The sequence below is a fragment of the Cryptomeria japonica genome, chromosome 3 (genome assembly GCF_030272615.1).
Source record: "Cryptomeria japonica chromosome 3, Sugi_1.0, whole genome shotgun sequence".
Taxonomy (NCBI): domain Eukaryota; kingdom Viridiplantae; phylum Streptophyta; class Pinopsida; order Cupressales; family Cupressaceae; genus Cryptomeria; species Cryptomeria japonica.
The window spans coordinates 825102084-825121807 of record NC_081407.1 but is presented as its reverse complement, the minus strand read 5'-3'; the positions used below and the strand labels follow the sequence as shown (position 1 = coordinate 825121807).

General features: G+C 37.8%; 1 protein-coding gene across 2 annotated transcripts in view; it reads right to left on the bottom strand.

Annotated features, from left to right (window-relative positions):
- Nucleotides 1-19724, bottom strand: part of LOC131054788 (snRNA-activating protein complex subunit) — a 206156-nt gene that overhangs the window by 100818 nt on the left and 85614 nt on the right. The window lies entirely within an intron of this gene.

Below are 19724 nucleotides of genomic sequence, written 5' to 3'. Positions count from 1 at the left end.
GGTTTTGAAGGTTTTTTTTTGTCACAGATTTTTTTTCCAGGCAAGGTCGTGAAGGGTTCTGAGCGCTACGCAGAGGGCATTTTTTTCTTCTGCAACTGCGCAACTTTTTCGCACGTCTAAATCTGTTGTGTTTCACGATTTTCGCATGTTCTCTGTCATGCCTATTTTTTTCCGACTATTTCTGACAAGTGCTTTTTGCGAGTTTGGATAGGGTTTCTTTTCACGTTTTTCGTGATTTTTGTTTGCTGGATTTCCTGCGTCTAAGGTATATGTGGCCCGCAATTTTCGGTACATTTTCGGTATATGTGGCCCACGATTTTACTGTTTTTTTACAAAAACGATGATTTGTAAATGTAAATTTTAAGGTTTTCACAATTTTTTCCTGAAAAATTGTCTGTGGGTTTTCTAATTTTTCGCCATAAAAAATCATGGGAGGGTTTTGCTTGATTTTTTTTCCTCAAAAATTTAAGGGTTTTTACCATGTGATGTTATCTAGTATTTTACCGTGTGATGTCTGATGTTTTACCGTGTGATGTCTGGTGTCTTACCACGTGATGTTTTGGGTCTTGCCATGAGATGTTTCAAGGTTTTGTTCGATTTTTTTCCTCAAAAGTCGTTTCCAGGTTTTTACCATTTTTTCCATAAAAAAGATGATTTGTATCTTCAATTTTGGATGGTTTACCGATTTTTCCTCACAATCATGGTTTTAGGTTTCTGTTTTACCCAACATTAGGTTGGATGGATTCTGGTATGCTTGGTCATTAACACTTTGCAGATCCCGGGAGGGTCTCCGCCGCAGCAAAGTGTTCTTTGTGTTTGTGATCAAAAGCCCTGCAGTGTCTTTTGTAGGGTAGTTCGTTTATAGAATGACCATTAAGGGAGGGTAATAGAATATTTCATTATTATTTAATTGGTATTTTAATGGTCATTAGAGTAATATTTTGCTTTATTTAGTTTTCTATTTTTGGCTTCTATTTTTAGAAACAGTTGTTTCTTTTTAGAAACATCACCGCTTGTAATTGCCTATTTAAACGACGCTTTGATTGAATAAAGAACATATTGATTATTAGAGCAATTAATTTTTCAAAAGCCATATATATGGCCGAGTTAGTCATTGATGTACGTATGCGGATGTGGTGTTTTCTCTGTATATGCGACTTCCGGTTGGAGTTCAGTTGTCAACCATTTCAGAGGTGGAAGATCCTCCCTACTTGGCATTCACAGTTTCGATGTTTCACAGCCACCCTAGCCTACCATTGGAAATATCATTCCAATACTTCATATTATGCTACAAATTTGTGAAGTCTTTATTCGAAGACAAATTTGTATTAGATAGCGATATCCGATATTGTGTTCTAAATAATATTCTTCATAACAACATTGTTTGTCTTTACATCTCTCACATAGTCATAGCATCAACATATTGCATATAACAGAACCATCTTTCCGAGGACGAGATTATTAGTTCCATACGCAGGAGAGTCAATTGATCGTACGGAAGGCAAGAAGCGTACAGAGTGGAGGGCCATACGGTGGAGGTTGTGTTGGCCGTACGGTGGAGGTTGTGTTGACCATACGGTGGAGGTTGTGTTGTCGTATGGCAGGATAAGCGTACGGTACATTACAGTGGTATCAAAACTGGTGATCTTGCCAGCCTGTCGGGTAGTGGATGTAGGTGTACACCAGAAGGATGTACCGTTCTGCCGACCGAATGGGGGAACCACGAGATTCTGCCAATGACGTCATGGCACTGTTAAGGGAGCTAACCAGAAGCCAAGCTCAGCTCAACGACACCATGGTTAGAGGGGAACAACGACAAAAACTCATGGAAGATACATTGCGACAATTGGCCTTGGGAAAAACAAATGGAGATCATAATGGATAGAGAGATGATTCGATCACTAGAAGGTCAAACCCACAGTGCTCACATTTCCTACTGCTGATGCCAACTTTTCCCCAGAAAAACAAAAGCACCGCATGGGGAGCAAGAGCCCACTTTCCAGGAGTTGCAAGCATAGTTGAATCAAGATTGGAAGGATGCAAACCTCGAGGGAGAAATATCCTTCAAGGATTATGTCGAGCTTTGGATGAGATACTTGGGCAGCAAAAGTCGTGGCTACTATGGCTACTATAACGATGATATCAAACAGAAGGTTGGTAAGATGAATTTGTCATCCTTTGATGGGACCAGGGCAACCTCGGCATGAGCTTGGGTACAAAAAGCAGATACCTATTTCCAACTTAACCCAATGCCTGAAGATGAAGCTATCAAATTTGTTGAACATCACCTGGAGGTTGTCGCTCATGAATAGTGGCATCATGGAATGGTCACCCTCGGCCACGATCAGATAACTTCATATGCTGAATTCATGGAAAGGCTCATAGACCGTTTTGACGAAAAGGATCCAGAACTCAACTTCAAAGAGCTAGCTCAACTGAAGCAATTTGGACCAATGGACAGTTACATTACATAATTTCAGAGACTGTCCGTGTTGGTGACAGATATCTCGGAGAGGAGATCGATGGTTTTATTCATGGATGGGTTGATGGAACCATTGAAGGGTTGGGTGAAAGGGTTCAACCACAACATACTCACGGAAGCAATTAAGAAGGCACGTGACATGGCGACATGTTCTTCCTCCAAAAACTGTCCACATGCCAAACCACCCATCGCCCCGAAGGAGAAGGATAAAAAAACCTTTCCGAAGAAGTCGTCATTGGATGAGGCCACAAAACTGAAGAGCACACAGTTATACTAAGAGGGGGGGGTGAATCAGTATAATGAAACTTTTTGCCAATTCAATATTTTATATGACAGAATCAATCACTGAAAAATAGTTATGCACATGAACACAATAATTTTGAGTGGAAACCCAATGCGGGAGAAAGCCACTAAATGATGTTATATATATATATATATATATATATATATATATATATATATATATATATATATATATAATTCTTCTTTTACAATTGTTTGTGAGCACCAACCCACTAGAAGCACCAACTCCCCAAATTCTGTTTTGTGAGCACCAACCCACTCTATGAAAATCTGATTATATTTCGCACAGCACCCCTACACACAACACTTTCTCTTCAAATATATTCTTTTATTTTATTCTTCACATTCCACACATTACACTCCAGATTATTCTGGAATTTTACTTCATACAGTATTTTAATATTTTCAATATTATGCACCTCTCATATACTGTTATAATTGGCTTCTCAATATACATATGTGTAGTTGTATACTCCTTATTTTTATTCTTATAGCATCATATACGTCTGAAAATCTCCCTCCTTTTTGACTGAATAATTCCAGAATTATATCATACACTACACACTTTCACACACATCGTAACTCAATCTCCCTTTATACCATTTCATGCCTTTTGGAAAGCGACGACCATATGATTCAAAGAGATACGTCTCTTTAAATATTAACATTCCCTTTAACTTTAAGTAATGCCTTTTCATTAATTGATGTCCATTTTTTATTATCATAAGCATTAATCGCACCTCTTCAAAACTAGCCACTAATCATACCATTATTTCCAATCGAGATATAATTGGTTCTAATCAACTCGATTATTAAGTCCAAGATATCAAGTTGTTTCTTTGACCAATATAATTTTAATGGCAATAAACCTTAAACCGACTCATATAATGAGTCAAGTTTATTCTCGTATATTATGTCTTTATTAATTTAAGGATCGGTTGTGATAAAATTTGCCCAGAATTTAAGTTGGCTTTCAATCTCCATGGACTTGGTAGATAATAGTCTCGGTTATCTCTATGCTCATAGCTTCGAGTTTGGAATTCAAATATTAATGTATTATTCTGTCAGCGAATGCCTCCTTCAAAGATCCTTTGTAATACCTCTTCAAAAAAAGTCGATAATTGCTTTGCACTACATTACAATATCATTTGTTCCTCGAACATATAGAATCTCGACCATATTATATGTTGAGTATTCAACCACATGAGTCGTCTATTTGAATACGTGAATATGCTCAGTATGTTTGACATTGTTGCATTAGTTTCTCCTTATGTGGCTTCAATCTGAGCGACAGTCAGCAATTATTTGTTTTCAACACATTGCCACCTTATTAACATGAATTCGCCATGTGTATTATGCAATTCTTACACAGCTATCACTCCATACCACGTGTATGATGAATGGTGATGTCTCTGAAGTATTGTAGCTGCTAATATTCATATTATCTAGTTTGCTCTTTAATTTCTTTATCGATGCTTATTCCCTCATCTTCTAACTTAGTGCTGCCATAGTAATTGATCTGTGCTTCATTGTCTTTAACAAAGTCGGTGCTCTCCATATCTTATTCCATCTGTAACTTTACCAGATGCAATCGCTGTCTTTTATTAATCTATGAATCGTCTCGTCTTCATAACAAATCACTGGCTTGTATTGTTCAATATTAACCATAATAAGAATCGATTTGTATCATGGATCGAACTTTATCTACTGTCATGGGTTGAAGAAGTCGATGCCTTAATATTATCGCAGTCATTAGTCCATTGCTTTAATATCTCTGTCATGTTCTCATCAATCGACCAATTACCCAAACTATATTCCATTGCTTATCGCTGCATCTAATATAAGATTCGGCTACAGATTCTGATCACTGTGTATTGTTTTTTATTGTCTTTAATGAAATCGAAACCTTACTCCATAGTCGCTACCATCTCAAGTCATCATTCTTCATTTTGTCCAGTACATTGTTTATATTTGCTAATGATAAGATATTCTAGAAATGTATTATTAATATTCTAGACCCGTCCTTTTTTGACATCAATGACAATACTTTCATCAAAAACAGGAGCTCAGAAGAAAGAAGCTCTGTTTCACCTGCAGGGAGCCGTGGGAGCCAGGGCACCGATGCCTGGGCAAAGGAAAGATTCATTATATTGAGGTCATGTCCAATGGCGAGGAGGAACCTGAAGGAAGTGAGCCACCAAAGGAAGAGTCTATAGAAGGAACAGGATAGGCAGAGAGAATTTCCACACTAGTACGGAGAGGAGGCATCATTGCCACACTAGCTGGTACCCCAAGGTGCAGTGTGTTTAGGGTGCGTGGTACGCTTCTAGGGCAACGAGTCCTAGTCATGCTCGACAGTGGGGCCTCACTCAACTTCATAAACTCATCACTCGTCACCCGAAGGGGTTTGCATACAAGAGAGCATAAAGGGTTCGAAGTCAAGGTGGCGGGAAGGAATCTCCTATCCTGCACTCACTTGGTTCTGGAATTGAGCATCACCATGGGAAATTACACGATGACAGACGATTTCTTTGTGGTAGATGTGGATGACATGGATGTCATATTGGGCATTCAATCGATGGAGACCCTCGACCAGTACACGCAAGCTTCAAAAGGATGGAGTTCTCATTCGAGGTGGATGGCAGGAAGGTGGTTCTGAGAGGAATGTCGAATGGCGGCCCGAGGGAGATTTCGGCCAAACAAATGGAAGCCCTTTTCAAACATGATGAAGTTGTTTGGGCAGCACATTGCTTGATCTCGACAAAACCTGTGAGAGCGCAACAGTCTCACTACCAGGATGAGGAACTTCAATCGATGTTGGATAGTCATGGTGTTCGCTGACATCCCACCTGGCATACCTCCACACCATGGCTTTGAGCACATCATCGAATTGGAGGAAGGAGCCAAACCCGTCATTACCACACCCTATCGCCATCCTAAGAAGTTTAAGGATGAAATAGAGAAGACGATCCAGGAACTCCTCGACAAAGGATGGATCAAGCACAACTCTAGTTCCTTCACGTCATCGGTAGTGCTAATAAAGAAGAAGGATGGATCCCTCGAGATGTGTGTGGACTATCGTGCATTAAACAAAAAGACTATCAAAAATGAGCTGCTGGACGAACTACATGGCGCAATCTATTTCTCCAAAATTGATCTCCACTCCGGCTACCACCAGATCCGCATGAGGGAGCAAGATGCGGAGAAGACAACCTTTTGTTGCCACTACGGACACTATGAATTCTTGGTCATGCCATTTGGATTAACCAATGCTCTAGCCACTTTCTAGTCGTGCATGAATCACATCTTCAACAAGCAGTTGCGCAAGTTCCTGTTGGTGTTCTTTGATGACATACTCATCTACAGCAAAACATGGGAGGAACATCTGAGGCATTTGGATGAAGTTCTAGGAATCATGGGGTCACAATCATTGTTTGCCAAGAGGTCCAAATGCGAATTTGGAATGATGGAGATATTGTACTTGGGACGCATCATCAATTCTCGTGGGGTTCAAGTACATCAAGAGAAAATTCAGGCCATTCTGGACTAGCCGCCTCCCAAGACTCTCTTGGAGCTGCATGGATTTCTTGGATTGTGCAGTTATTATAGAAGGTTTGTGAAGGGATTTTCACAGATTGGTGCACCACTAACAGTTCTGACGAAGAGAGGATCCTTCCACTGAGCACACTTTCGACAAGTTGAAAGAAGTTATAGGTACATGTCCGATTCTGGCACTACCAGACTTCACTTGCCCTTTCATCTTGGAGTGTGATGCCTCGGGTGAAGGCATTGGAGCGGTGTTGATGCAAGACCGTCACCCAATCGCGTTCGAGAGTCAGAAGCTCTCGGGAGCAGAGCAGCTGTACTCCATCTACGACAAGGAGATGCTCGCAATCATGCACGCACTGACGAAGTTTCGATAGTACCTTGTCGGGGCAAAGTTTTTCGTCGAACAGACCACAATAGCCTGCGATATTTCTTGGAGTAGAGGGATTTGAACGAACGGCAACAAAAGTGGGTGAGCAAAATCCAAGCATTTGATTTTAATATTGAGTATGTGAAGGGCAAGAATAATGTGGTGGCCGATGCTCTATCAAGAAGGCCTGCTATATGTTCTCTATCCCAAATTTTGGCGGATTGGAAGGAACATTTGTTGGTTGAATACTCCAAGGATACATTCACATGCGAGCTGATGGATGGTCAAGTGTAGGATGACAGATACAAGGTGGTTGACGACATTATTTACTACAAGGATAGAATTTATTTGGTGCCTGAGTCCAAGATGAAGGAAAAAATTCTAAAAGAAATGCACGACTCACCCCTAGCCGGGCACCCAGGATACCTGAAAACCTACAGACAAATCCGGGAAAGGTTTTCTTGGAAGGGCCTTAAGAATGACGATCTGTAGTATGTGCGGGAATGCTCCACCTGCTAGCAGAACTAATCTGAGCACACCTTACATGTTGGACTGCTTCAACCGTTGCCAATCCTCGGCCAGAAGTGGGATAGCATCTCAATGAATTTCATTACTGCGCTTCCTAAAGTGCAAGGAAAGGATTGCATCTTTGTCGTGGTAGATCGTTTGATCAAGTATGCTCATTTCTTTGCCATCTCCACTAGATACCAGGCATCTCTAGTGGCCGAGTTGTTCTTCCGGGAGGAATTCCACTTGCATGGTCTTCCGCGGAACATAGTGAGTGACAGGGATAGCCGCTTCCTGAGCACCTTTTGGATGGAGTCATTTCGGTTGGCAGGAACCGAGTTGTCGCAAAGCACGAGCTACCATCTGCAGACGGATGGACAGACGGAGATTGTGAACAAATGGTTGGAGGGTTATCTCAAGAACTATGTCTCAGCACAACAGAAGGCATGGGTTTGTTGGTTACATTTGGGTGAACACTGTTACAACACAAGCTACCACATGTCGATAGGTATGGCACCCTTCAAAGCATTGTATAGTTATGAACCTTCGTCATTCGTAGATGTGGCGTTGGGTGACAGTCGCGCACTGAGGGCCAAAGACTGGTTATAGGAGAGTTTAGACATCCTGAGATCTCTCGAGGATAACCTGCAGAGGGCTCAGAACCAGTAGAAAATGTATGCCGACCGACACCGGATTGAGCGGAGTTTTGAGGTTAGCGATCTAGTATACCTCCGGCTTCAACCGTATAGACAATCCTCCCTGAGGATATGTGGTAAGGAGAAGTTGAAGCTGCGTTTCTATGGACACTACAAAGTGGTTCAAAGGGTGGGCGAAGTTGCCTACAAGTTGGAACTTCCTGAGGGGAGTTGGATTCACAATGTTTTTTATGTGTCGTGCCTTAAGAAGGTCGTCGGGCAGCGTGTCACAATGTCGAAGGCCCTGCCACCCATTGATGAAGGAGGGAAACTACAATTTCTTGAGGGCAAGCAATTCTCTGGCTGGGAGGACTATAATGTCTCTGATATTATTAAATAATTTAATAATTGTGTGTATGGCCCCGAACATTAAATTTATTATTATATCTTGAGACCTTTTTACTTTTGGCGGTAGCATTTTGGCCATGTCGGCACTTTTTGTAATCCTTCGGGAAGTTTCCCCGAAGCCATATATATGGCCGAGTTAGTCATTGTTGTAGGTATGTGAATTCGGTGTTTTCTTTGTATGTGCAAATTCCGGTTGGAGTTCAGTTATCAACCATTTCGGAGGTGGAAGATCCTCCCTACTTGGCATTCGCAGTTTTGGTGGTTCACAGCCACCCTAGCCTGCCATTGGAAATATCATTCCGATATTTCATATTATGCTACAAATTTGTGAAGTCTTCATTCGAAGACAAATTTGTATTAGACAACGATATCTGATATTGTGTTCTGAATAATATTCTTCATAACAACATTGCTTGTCTTTACATATCTCACATAGTCATAGCACCAACATATTGCATATAACAAAACCATCTTTCTGAGGCCGAGATTATTAGTTTCGTACGCAGGAGAGTCAATTGACCGTATGGAAGGCAAGAAGCGTACGAAGTGGAGGGCCGTATGGTGGAGGGTGTGTTGGTCGTACGGTGGAGGTTGTGTTGACCGTACGGTGGAGGTTGTGTTGTCGTACATTAGGATAAGCGTACAGTATATTACATGCTACAATTGTGGAAATTCAAGGCTCAATGACCTCTCCACATCTATAACAGGTGAATACTCTACCTCTACTTCCACCATTATATCCTCTTCACTTGAAAGATGCCCCTCTCTTTAATTTCTGGCTTGAATTACCATTTTGAGTGTTGGCTTCTCTATGTTGCTCTTTGTTGACATCAACTTGTCCTCTTCCTCTACCTTTAGAGGTATTCTATTGTTTTCTCATTAACTTTTCTTCTCCTTTTAAGGCATATTGATAGAACTCCTCTATTGTCCGTACCAGGACCATAATCATCTCATCTTGAATTGATATTTGAAGTCAATTGATGCACTTTGTTGTTTGCTCTTCAATTTCTTATACTTAACCAATTTGGATGTTCAGTTTGCAGAATTCCTTTGTGTGCTCTTTGACCTTCATCTCTCTTTGTTTCAAATTCTGTAATTACAACAAATTCAACTGATAATCTACCAGTAAGAATTTACCCTTCAATTTTGCAACTATTTGATCCCATGATCAAATCTTCTCGTTTCCTATTCTTTGTCTATCCATCTACACATGATCCCACCACAAGGATACATGACCCTTAAATTGTTACCAACAAATTTTACCCTCTTTGGGTCTTCTATTGACTCAAAATCAAAACACTTTTCCATTTTTGAAATCTAATCTATGAGCTCTTTAGGATTTATATTCTTATTATAACATGGAGTATCCATCTAAGGCCTATTTCCTATGTGCAACAAAGCTCTCAGGAATGGTTCATTCACTAGTGTTGCATTCCTCTAGCCTGCTACTTTTTCTTCTTCACTCAAGTCTTCAACAAGCACACCTCATCTCTATGCTACCTCTACTTCTCCCAATCTAGCTGCAATTATTCTTAGCATTTTTCTTATATCAACATTTATTTGACCTCTTGCTCTACCTCTATAAGCTATGTCTTGTACTTCAACTCTCTACAATCACAAGATCCTCATACTTGCAAAAAGAATCTTAGAGCCTTCCAAGACTAACTCCTACTTCAAAACCTAGTGAGCCTAACAAGTTGTAATACTACTTAATGTAGTCAAGACTCAATGCCCAGTGAAAGGCAGCTACAATCTTGTAGCCCTACACAAGAACAATTTACCAACGCAGGAATGAGATAATAATGACTCGGATATTATAAACCACAACTCACATTACCACTTGCCTACGAGCACACAACCCAACATAGAGCAATACAAATAACTCAAAGGTTCAAACAACAAAAAATGGGAAAAGAATTCACATTACAACTTGCAACAAGCTTGAAACCAACATTTTGCCTAGTCACTACAACCCTACACAAGCCATTTGGATTATTTAACAACCTTGGAACTCCAAAAAGCCAATGTGCCCGTCTATCATTTGCCCTCATCTGTTCACATACATGTGTTTGATTTTATAAGGAAATGTCACAAACAAAATTGGTAAGAATTGCAATCATTACCCATGGCCAAGAATATAAGACTACTGCACCTGCCAAGGATTTATGGCATAAAACACCTAGAAAAAATAATCTGCAAACCACTAATATATAAAATGACAACAGAAGATTTCTGCTATAGTAACTACCACTATTATATCCACTACCCCACAATAATTCCCTATCAGAACAACACTCAGGCCACTTAGCATTAAGGGTGTATCAATCAAATTTGTAATTGTTGTGACCATGAATGACAGTTGCAGCCAAAAGCTTGTAACATTCAACAATTAAGAGTGCTGCAACTAAATACATCATACCCTTACAAGAAAAGTGTCAACTAAGGATAATGATTGGTATGCATGCCCCAACAACACGTTAGAAGTGAAATGCTCAAAATCAAGAATAAAGTTAGTAATGAAGGACTATATCCCTAGTAATGTACCCCACACATGACAGCAATTGTGACCTTGCAAACAAAAAAAAGAAGAGACTAGTGTTGGCATTGGAGAGATTGTTGGGATAATATGCAAATATGTGTTTGAACTTTGGATTGACCGAGTGATGTGTTGTCATTGATGTCAGCATATTCCTCTGTGTATTCCAGTGTTGCAATCAGATTAAGCATATATCAATCAAGTTCCATTTCTTGAAAGAAAAGGTGAATGGGAAGGAAGTCAGATTGGAGTATGTATCTACAAAGGAACAAATTGCAGATATCTTCATGAAGCCTTTGCCTAAGGATACTTTTGATTATCTCCGAGAGAAGCTAGGGGTGTTTGCCCCTCTTGATAAGAACTAAGATGCATGGATTTGCATCAGTCTGGTGTATTTCACAGTCATATCTTGTGATCTGGATTGATGAGTGGTGGCTGCTACTCAAGAGGAGTAGTCAGTGTTGTGGTTCAGATGTTCAGATTTATGAGATTTTGTGGTGCAAATATGTGCCTTTTCCATTGATGTCAAACGGGGGGAGATTCATATGAAAAACCGCATATTGACTTCAGGGGGAGAGATTATCTGAAAGGGGGAGAGATTATCTGTAGTAAGTTATCTGAGAGAGTTGTTGATTTCTTTGTTTTTCACATCATATGTTGTCATCAATGCCAAAGGGGGAGATTGTTGGCATTGGGGAGATTGTTGGGATAATGTGCAAATATGTGTTTGGATTGACTGAGTGATGTGTTGTCATTGATGTCAACATATTCCTCTATGTAATCCAGTGTTGCAGTCGATTAAGTGAGTTGGTTTGGCCAGTGTGTTGCAGATGAGTTGTTGCGGATTAAAGGATTTTGAGATAAGTATCTCTAGTTGATTCAGCTCAAGTTTCAATGGTTCACATGGAAATTTGATCGAGTTATGAGATCTGGTATTGCGGTTGGTTTCTTAGTTGTTCGGTGTTGATCAGTGTTTTGAATTTTACTCCGCATTGCTCCGCGTTGCAATATCTTGGTTTGCGGATTTGGTAGAGTGTTGGGACGTTCTGGTGTGTCATCAATTCAGATTGTTCGTGATTTGGAGGTCCGCAAGTGAATCTTTCAATTTGACAGTCATTGTTGTTAGTGTTCTTGAAGTTCGGTATAATGATGAAGATTCTAGTAAGTGGTGTTGGTGTGGTTGTTTTTGTGGTAATTCATGATGCTTGCGGATGTTTCTAGATCATGTCCTATTTGTGTTGGTGGTCCGCATTAATCGTTGTGCACGTTATTGATGATTTTCTTTCGTCCGGTGGTGCTCTTCATGTTCTTGGCTGACATGATGATTGTAGCGTGTTGCGGATGTTCGAGGCATAATTTTTGGAGGTGTTTCATGTTCGAGGTGTTGATTTAGATCCATACTATCTTAGCCGACATTTTTTTGGTTTGCATATAATATTGTAGCGTTTATGGTTATATCTTTGAAATTTGTGATGTGTGTTAAGCCAACCTTGAAAGATAGGTTGATGATATATATAAATAAATGTAATACTCATGTGAGAGGTATCTCTGTGCTAATAATGCTTTGATATTTCGGAAACACTGAAGTTGTGCGAGGAAGTGTGAAGAAGTGCGAAAGAGCAAAATATGTGTTATGTGCTTAACCGGAACTGTAACCAGGCATGAGGAGATGCTATTCTATCAGTTCATGATCTTCTAGATGTAATCCGAATGTTTTTGTAAGACAGTGAGTCTTCCTCAGGGTTGTAGCCCTTCTTCTTGTTGTTTTTGAGCAGTGAGCTCTAGGCACTATGCCTGAATGCATGTGCATTCCCCATTGTAATATTTCATATACTTCTAACAGGGTATCATTATATTGTGGGTAGGTTCCCACCATGGTTTTTCTCTTGACCGGGTTTTCCACGTCAAAAATCTTGGTGTTATGTGTGTTATTAATGTGGTGTTGATCTATGCTTTTACTTTTAACTACCAGATCTGAATTGTGTTTGTGTTAAGAAAAGATTTTGAGAAAACTGATTCAGCCCCCCCCCCCTCCTCAGTTTTGTCTTGTTGCCAACAACTAGAACACTGAGAGAAGAGGATTATATTATAGAAAAAATTTCATACCTATCATCCTATAAAGAAGCATTTCTTTTGGGAACATACTAGACTTACTGTCCAAAAATTTGTGATAGAATGTTTGATATGCCAACAAAATAAAAGGGAAATAATAAGGACTCTAGGTGATGTAGGAGCATCCAATGGTATAAGGGCAATCTTGCATCACTCAAAAAAATTGTATTTTAAATAGATTTTGTAGTTCTCTTTAGTTATTTTGCAGCCCATGTGACACTTGTGAGGTGTAGGGCAGTGAGAAGCTCAAAACGGCAAAAAATATTCACATGCTATTTTTCGTAAAGTCAGTTTATTCGAGTTCGTATGAACATGAAAACTGACCCAAAGGAGCAAAATTAAAAAATAAAAAATACAATGATTGGAGAAAGAATCATCTCAATGTCATGTACCGTTTGGAAGATATTATAGCTTTTGTCCTAGGAAATTTCTCCAATGAAGTTTCAAACTCAAAACTAAGGACCTTAGAAGCCCTAGAAAAGTTTGAAAACTGGACAAATAGATCTTCAAATGTATTTGGCATTGTAGATCTCTTTGTGAACTTTCCAATGATATGTTATAATAGCAAAACGGACAGCTAAATCAAAAGTTATGGCTCCAAAAGTTAAGCCACCAAAACTCAAGTTTCAATAAAAAATCCACCTGACCAAGAAAATGAACCATTGGGCGCCAAAAAAGAAGAAAATTTACACTTTCAGAACATTCTAAGAAGGTTATTGGTGCTAAATAAAGAGGTGAACAAGGGTTACTGAAAATAGTTCTAGTAGTGCAGATTGTGGCTCTAGCTTGCAGATTTATGTAATAAGAAAGCACATGTGGTTGTTGCATGTTATTTTCTAAATGTTGTAATTTTATTTCCTTGGAATAATAGAAGGCAAGTGTTTCTTTCTTGCATTTTTTGTTTATTTCTCTATTGTTGTTGTGTGTTTGGGTTTGTAAGGGGAGTACCCTTCATCATTAGGCTTCTTACAAATAGTGTGAGTTCTATCACAATTGGGAAGAATATCAATATTCATTATGAGGTTACAAAAGTCAAAACATATTGATGCAATTTTGATTGTTGTGGATAGAATCATGAAATATGCATATTTATGTGAAGTCTCTCATCCATTTCATGCTAGTATTATGGAAAAAGTATTCATGCAAAAATATACAAAAAATTCATGGAATTTCCAAAATCACAATTAAAAAATGGCCACCTCAAAAAATATAATCAAGTGGGAGAATTTGCAGATTGAAGATGTATAATGGAATGATGCACGATTCATATGAAATATTTTAGAATTGCTAAGCATTGAGTGCAATGCTTTTCTGAAGGAGAAGGGAATATTTGTTGAACATTTTGTCATTGACGTCAAAGGATATTTGTCAAGGCTTATAAACAGAGAATTGGCATGAAATATTGAGCTACTTGGCTACTTGCTTGAGCTGCTTGAGCTACTTGCTTGCTTGGTTGAGCTGCCTGGTTGCTTGCTTGAGCTGGTTGCTTGCTTGCTTGAGCCGGTTGCTTGCTTGGTTGAGCTGCCTGAGAGTCAACTTGAGCTACTTGCCTATCTATTTGAGTTGGTTGTCTGTTAGCTTATGCTGCCTAGTTGACTACTTCACCTGCTGATGTTTGCCCAGTCAGATTTATTGACATGTCATCAAGTTTATTTTTAAAAAACACAAGTCGACTTCTCAATTTTAGTTTGGTGGTGAAGTTAATCTTGAATCGCATTTAAAGGAGTACTCACCATGTGGCAACGTTTTCAGTTTTCTTTGTTACATTCTTGATATGACAAGTTGTGTAACCTCTTTTGGAATGTCATAGGAATCATATCTTATATCTGAAGGAAACGTATTTTCCCTTTGGTTAGTAAATAACGAGTCGATATGTGCACAGATATTCTTTTTCTAAATGTAGCGTTATTCATCAAATTCTTGAGCGTTTAAAGGATGTGGTGCCAGAAATTATTTGTGGATATTATTCCATCAAACCGTTATTACATAGTTGAGATTGGCACGTTGCTATTTTTTGGTGAATCGTTACATCCTTTGATTGCACGGATTTCATTGGAGTGTTGGTCTGATCATTTTTTGTGCGTGGGCACTCACGTGTTTCTATTTGCGAACCCGGTAATGATACCAGAAGTGCATCCTGTGGCTGTTGCGTGACTCTCCCAATGCCTTGAATCTGGAATTGATTCATTATCTACAAATTTTGGCGTCAACTCAATCATTTGTGCAGAATTGATGTGTCTTCTTTGGGTGAAGTTCTTTTGACAGATTGTGCCGTTAGAAAAAAAGATATGTTGTGTTTTTGAACGAAAGATATATATATAAAAAAATGCTCATGTTGTGCGGGTTGTTTTCTGTTAAAGAAAAAGGCACAAGTTGTGATTGAAGACAATGACAGAAAAAACGTTTATGTTGTGTTGTGTCTGCAGGCGTTAAAAAAGCCCAACGTCTTTATAAAATATAATCCTTGCTACAACAAAAGCGTGTATTACAAGAAGGTTGGCACAGATTGGAGCGGTGAATTTGCAGTCTATTGAAATTAACAAATAAGTTACAAGGGGTTGTGTGTTAATTGATTGGTGGGGAATCGTTTTCTCTAAAACGGGACATGCATTAAAACGTTGGACTATGATTAAATTTGGTGTGCATTTTTTATAAGTAGAGTGATTTCTTCTGAAGCATTAAAAAATTCAAGGATAAAAGTATACAAAAGAATTGTAATGTCCCCTTTTGGGATTTGCCTTAATTTATTCCTGAGGCAACAATTCAGACTTAAAATGAGAACTAGAATATATTATTTACCCAAACTGATGACATCTCATTATTAATTTAAATTCTAAGAATAGTTCAAAAGATCAACTTATCTTGATAACTTTTTCTGATCTGTATACTTGAGATATATATCTCAATTGCTATGGTTCTGCTTAACTGATATGTCTGTAGGAGCCTGTCACAGTGTGGTGCTCTCTCTGATTTAGATCTTGTTCGATATGCAACCTATTATTGATATTGGGTCAACTCCTCAACTAGGTCGATCAAAAAGGATAAGAATGTTAGATGTCTTCGTGACAATATGTAATATCCCTTATTTGGTTATTTCATGTTTTGTCTTCAGTCGGATAGATTACATAGAGATATTTACAACTTATTTAAAGAAACAACCCAACTCAGATTGATAGTCACATTTAAGTTTATTAAAAAAAAAAATAACGTAATTGTCTGTCACGATAGGTAAATACACATCAGACGTAAAATTCTGATTTAGCGTAGTCTGATATAATTACTGACAAATATGCTTAGTTGCTGTTCCTGAATAAAGGCTTTAATATTGTGCACTTGCTTGCAAGAGGCTATGCCTTTGGTCTGTTCGTTGTATCTGATCTTAGTCTTTATGTCTCTGCGATAATAGTGGACGCTGTTTCTGCTTGTCAAATCCTTCTTTTCATGCGTCTATGCCATTGCAAAGTGGTGGATACACCACCTTCACTGGGCTGTCTTAACACTCTGCTAAGAATCAATAAGAATAACAAATCCCACGTGATATACCTACAGAGATTCCTACCCCATGCCCCCAATGGAATGGTATCGAGTGCCTCTATATACCTTACCATAGGATGGGTTGTCTCCAAGAGACATGTCCACTGTCTACCTTTACCACACTACTGACTCGTAATCGCATCCCTTCATTATTAATGCTGTCGCGGCATCCATCCTTTGTTAATCACTCCTTTTCCATATATAATCAATCTTCTTACTAACCGGCGATTAATATATCTGGTCCGCTATATTTTCCATTTCTTTTTGTCTTCAGCAAATCGCTGGTCTTAATCAGTGGTTATGTGATTTGTTTCTTAATTGCACCCTTTTGATTATTTATGATATCAATACTTGTTTTCCCTCTAGACTAAGTCAATTTTGATTATATTACTGAATATCACTGTCTATTGTGAGGGGACAATCTCTGACACCAGCAGTTATATTAAATTTAATAATTAACTTTATTTATCATTAAGGATGATTTGATAATACAGTATTTATATTATTTTTGCAATAATGTATTATTATAATTTGTTATTTTGTCAATAATTTGATATTGTAAAATTTATATTAAAATATTTAATATTTAATAAATATAGATTATATATTTAATCTTGTTTATTATTATTATTAAGATTTTATTCTATTCTTTTATTCGATTATATATATATTTTTATTTTTAATTGTATTATTATTTATCATTAAATTCTATCATGTTTAGATGGGGACATCACAAGAATAGAGTTTTATTGCAGACTTGAGTGGAGCCTGTTTTTAAATGAATATCATTGAAATTATTATGTTGTGACAAAAGTATTCTTAACAACTGAAGGTGTTGGAGTTTATGAAGGACTCTTGAGTCTAAGAAGGAGATTTAAAACATGAACATATGTTTTTGAGTGATGATTTGTGAAGGAGTTACTGTGTTTGTTGATGCACACATTGAGGTTGGTGCCTCTACTGATCTAAGTCCGTGCTCTCTGTGAGTTGTTGCTCACTTTTGTAATACTAGGTTGGTGCCCATTTTTTATTTAAAAGTTATTGGTGTGTCGTGGTTTTTTACCTGAAAGGGTTTTTCACAAGAAAATTAGTGTTTCTGTCTTGATGCTTGCTCTCTCAAAGTTTATATATGTTTTTATGTTGTGAAAAGTTCTAAAACACTGATTTGCACCTTTCCCCCCTCCCCCCGTCCCCCCTCAATATTTTCTGTGTACTCATCAATGTTATGATCCTAATACAATATGTTCCCAAGTATATATTATACATTCCTAAGTATAGTAAGGATAAGCACTTATGGCATGCTCAAACCTAACATAAATATTAGTTAATAACTTAATACACTAATTCCTCTTAACTATGATGAAGGGGTATGTCCCTACATAGTTAAGCCTATAAATAAGGACGAGAACTCTCTCCCATATCGTATCATCTATGATTGTATTCATATGTTATTATCTGATTATTGGAGATCACCCCCTCATAGTGGTCTGCTATATTGCTGACTTTTGTAAAAATTTCCAAGAAATATCACAACAATATAACTTCATTTTCAAACCAAGTTTGTTTACCAAACTATTACACTTTGAACACATTCATCAACATCAAATTTGATAAACATAACCAAATTTTACATCTTATTTTCTTATCCAATTTTACCCAATCTTCATCAGACATACCTGAGGTTTGTTTTTCAAAAAATGTTTGTTTACCAAATGATTACACTTACAACATACCTATCTTCTTCCACAATGAATTTGTTGTCTACTCTTCAAACACATTCATCAACATCGAATTTGATAAACATAACCAAATGGTATTTCTTGTTTTCTTATCCAATTTTGCCCAATCTTCATCAAACATACTTGAGGGTTTGGATAAAAATGATACCAAAGCCCATTGATCTCTTTCCACCAAATGATCCTCCATCTTTAACTTCCATAATTTGAAGTTCTACCCATTTAATTTCTGAAAATCAAACCTCAATATGGTATCCATAGATTTAATGTTGTTCTATCTTTTCACAAAATCCATCAAAGTCTTCCTTTCTATCTAGATATAGTTATACAGGAACTACAATACACTAATCATTGTAGGGTTACACCACTGCACACACTAGGGTTTGCACTCCAACAAAGTAGTAACCACCCAAACAACCACCTGGTGCTCCGATACCAAATGTAAGGGATTTTAACCCCTATTGCAATCGACCAATAGAAAGAAATAAAGAAATTATATTAATTTTCATGGATGACCAAAAGTAGGTCAATGGGACTGAAGAGAACAGCAGTATAGAATAGAGAGTTGAAATTCCAACCAAGGGGAAGAACAAAGATATATATTAAAAACTTATAATTATGTATTCAGAAAATAGTCAACTCTCACAAAATTTATCTAACATGTGCAAAAGTAAATGGAACAATATGCATCCACAAGATTACACAAGACTCAAAGATTCATGTGGGAAATCTTTTCAAGAGAAAACCCACCACCCAAAAAAAACTTTCACAAATATATTATTCAAAATCAAAACAGAATCAATACAACAAGGTCTTTTAGAGTCTCAATCCACAAAACACTTCTTCTGCAATAGCTCTAATGTACTCACACCAACAGTGTACAATTGTCTTTGATGTCTAACTTGTCTAAAACTATCTAACCTTGATGTATTCACACAAACAGATACAAATAGGCATTCTCATGGGAAAACTAACTATATAATTATCCAACCAACCCATGGAATATCAACAGTAATACAACTATAGTCCAACCATACATGACATCAACATACTGCAAAAACACCAAGTATAATGTTTCCATGCGGATAGTCAATTTATATACTGTCATTGCCACACACTATGAATCAATAGTCATGTTTTTTCAATGTCGATATGCATATATATTTCCAATATAGCCACCACTAACGACTTTTTGCCTTTGGTAGCTTGTACAAACATTACTTGACTTTTGACAGCTTGTAATACCTTGTGCCATCTTCAGGAACATCATCCTATTCTCAAATTGTGTCATATGAACTTCAGCTCTATTGCAAGTTCTCATACATCACTATTCATGTTCCAACAAACACTAATTACACATGTGGTTGTGAGTTCTTCATCTAAATGACTTGTGGTTGTTGTCACAACACTAGCACATGTAGACATACCATGTATGCTACATTGCACTTACTGCCACAACATCGCCACATGTTAGTCAACATAAATGCTATACTGCAGAAGCAGAAACTCGTTACATTTCACTGCAAAGTCCCAATAGACAAACTCTTCCTACAAG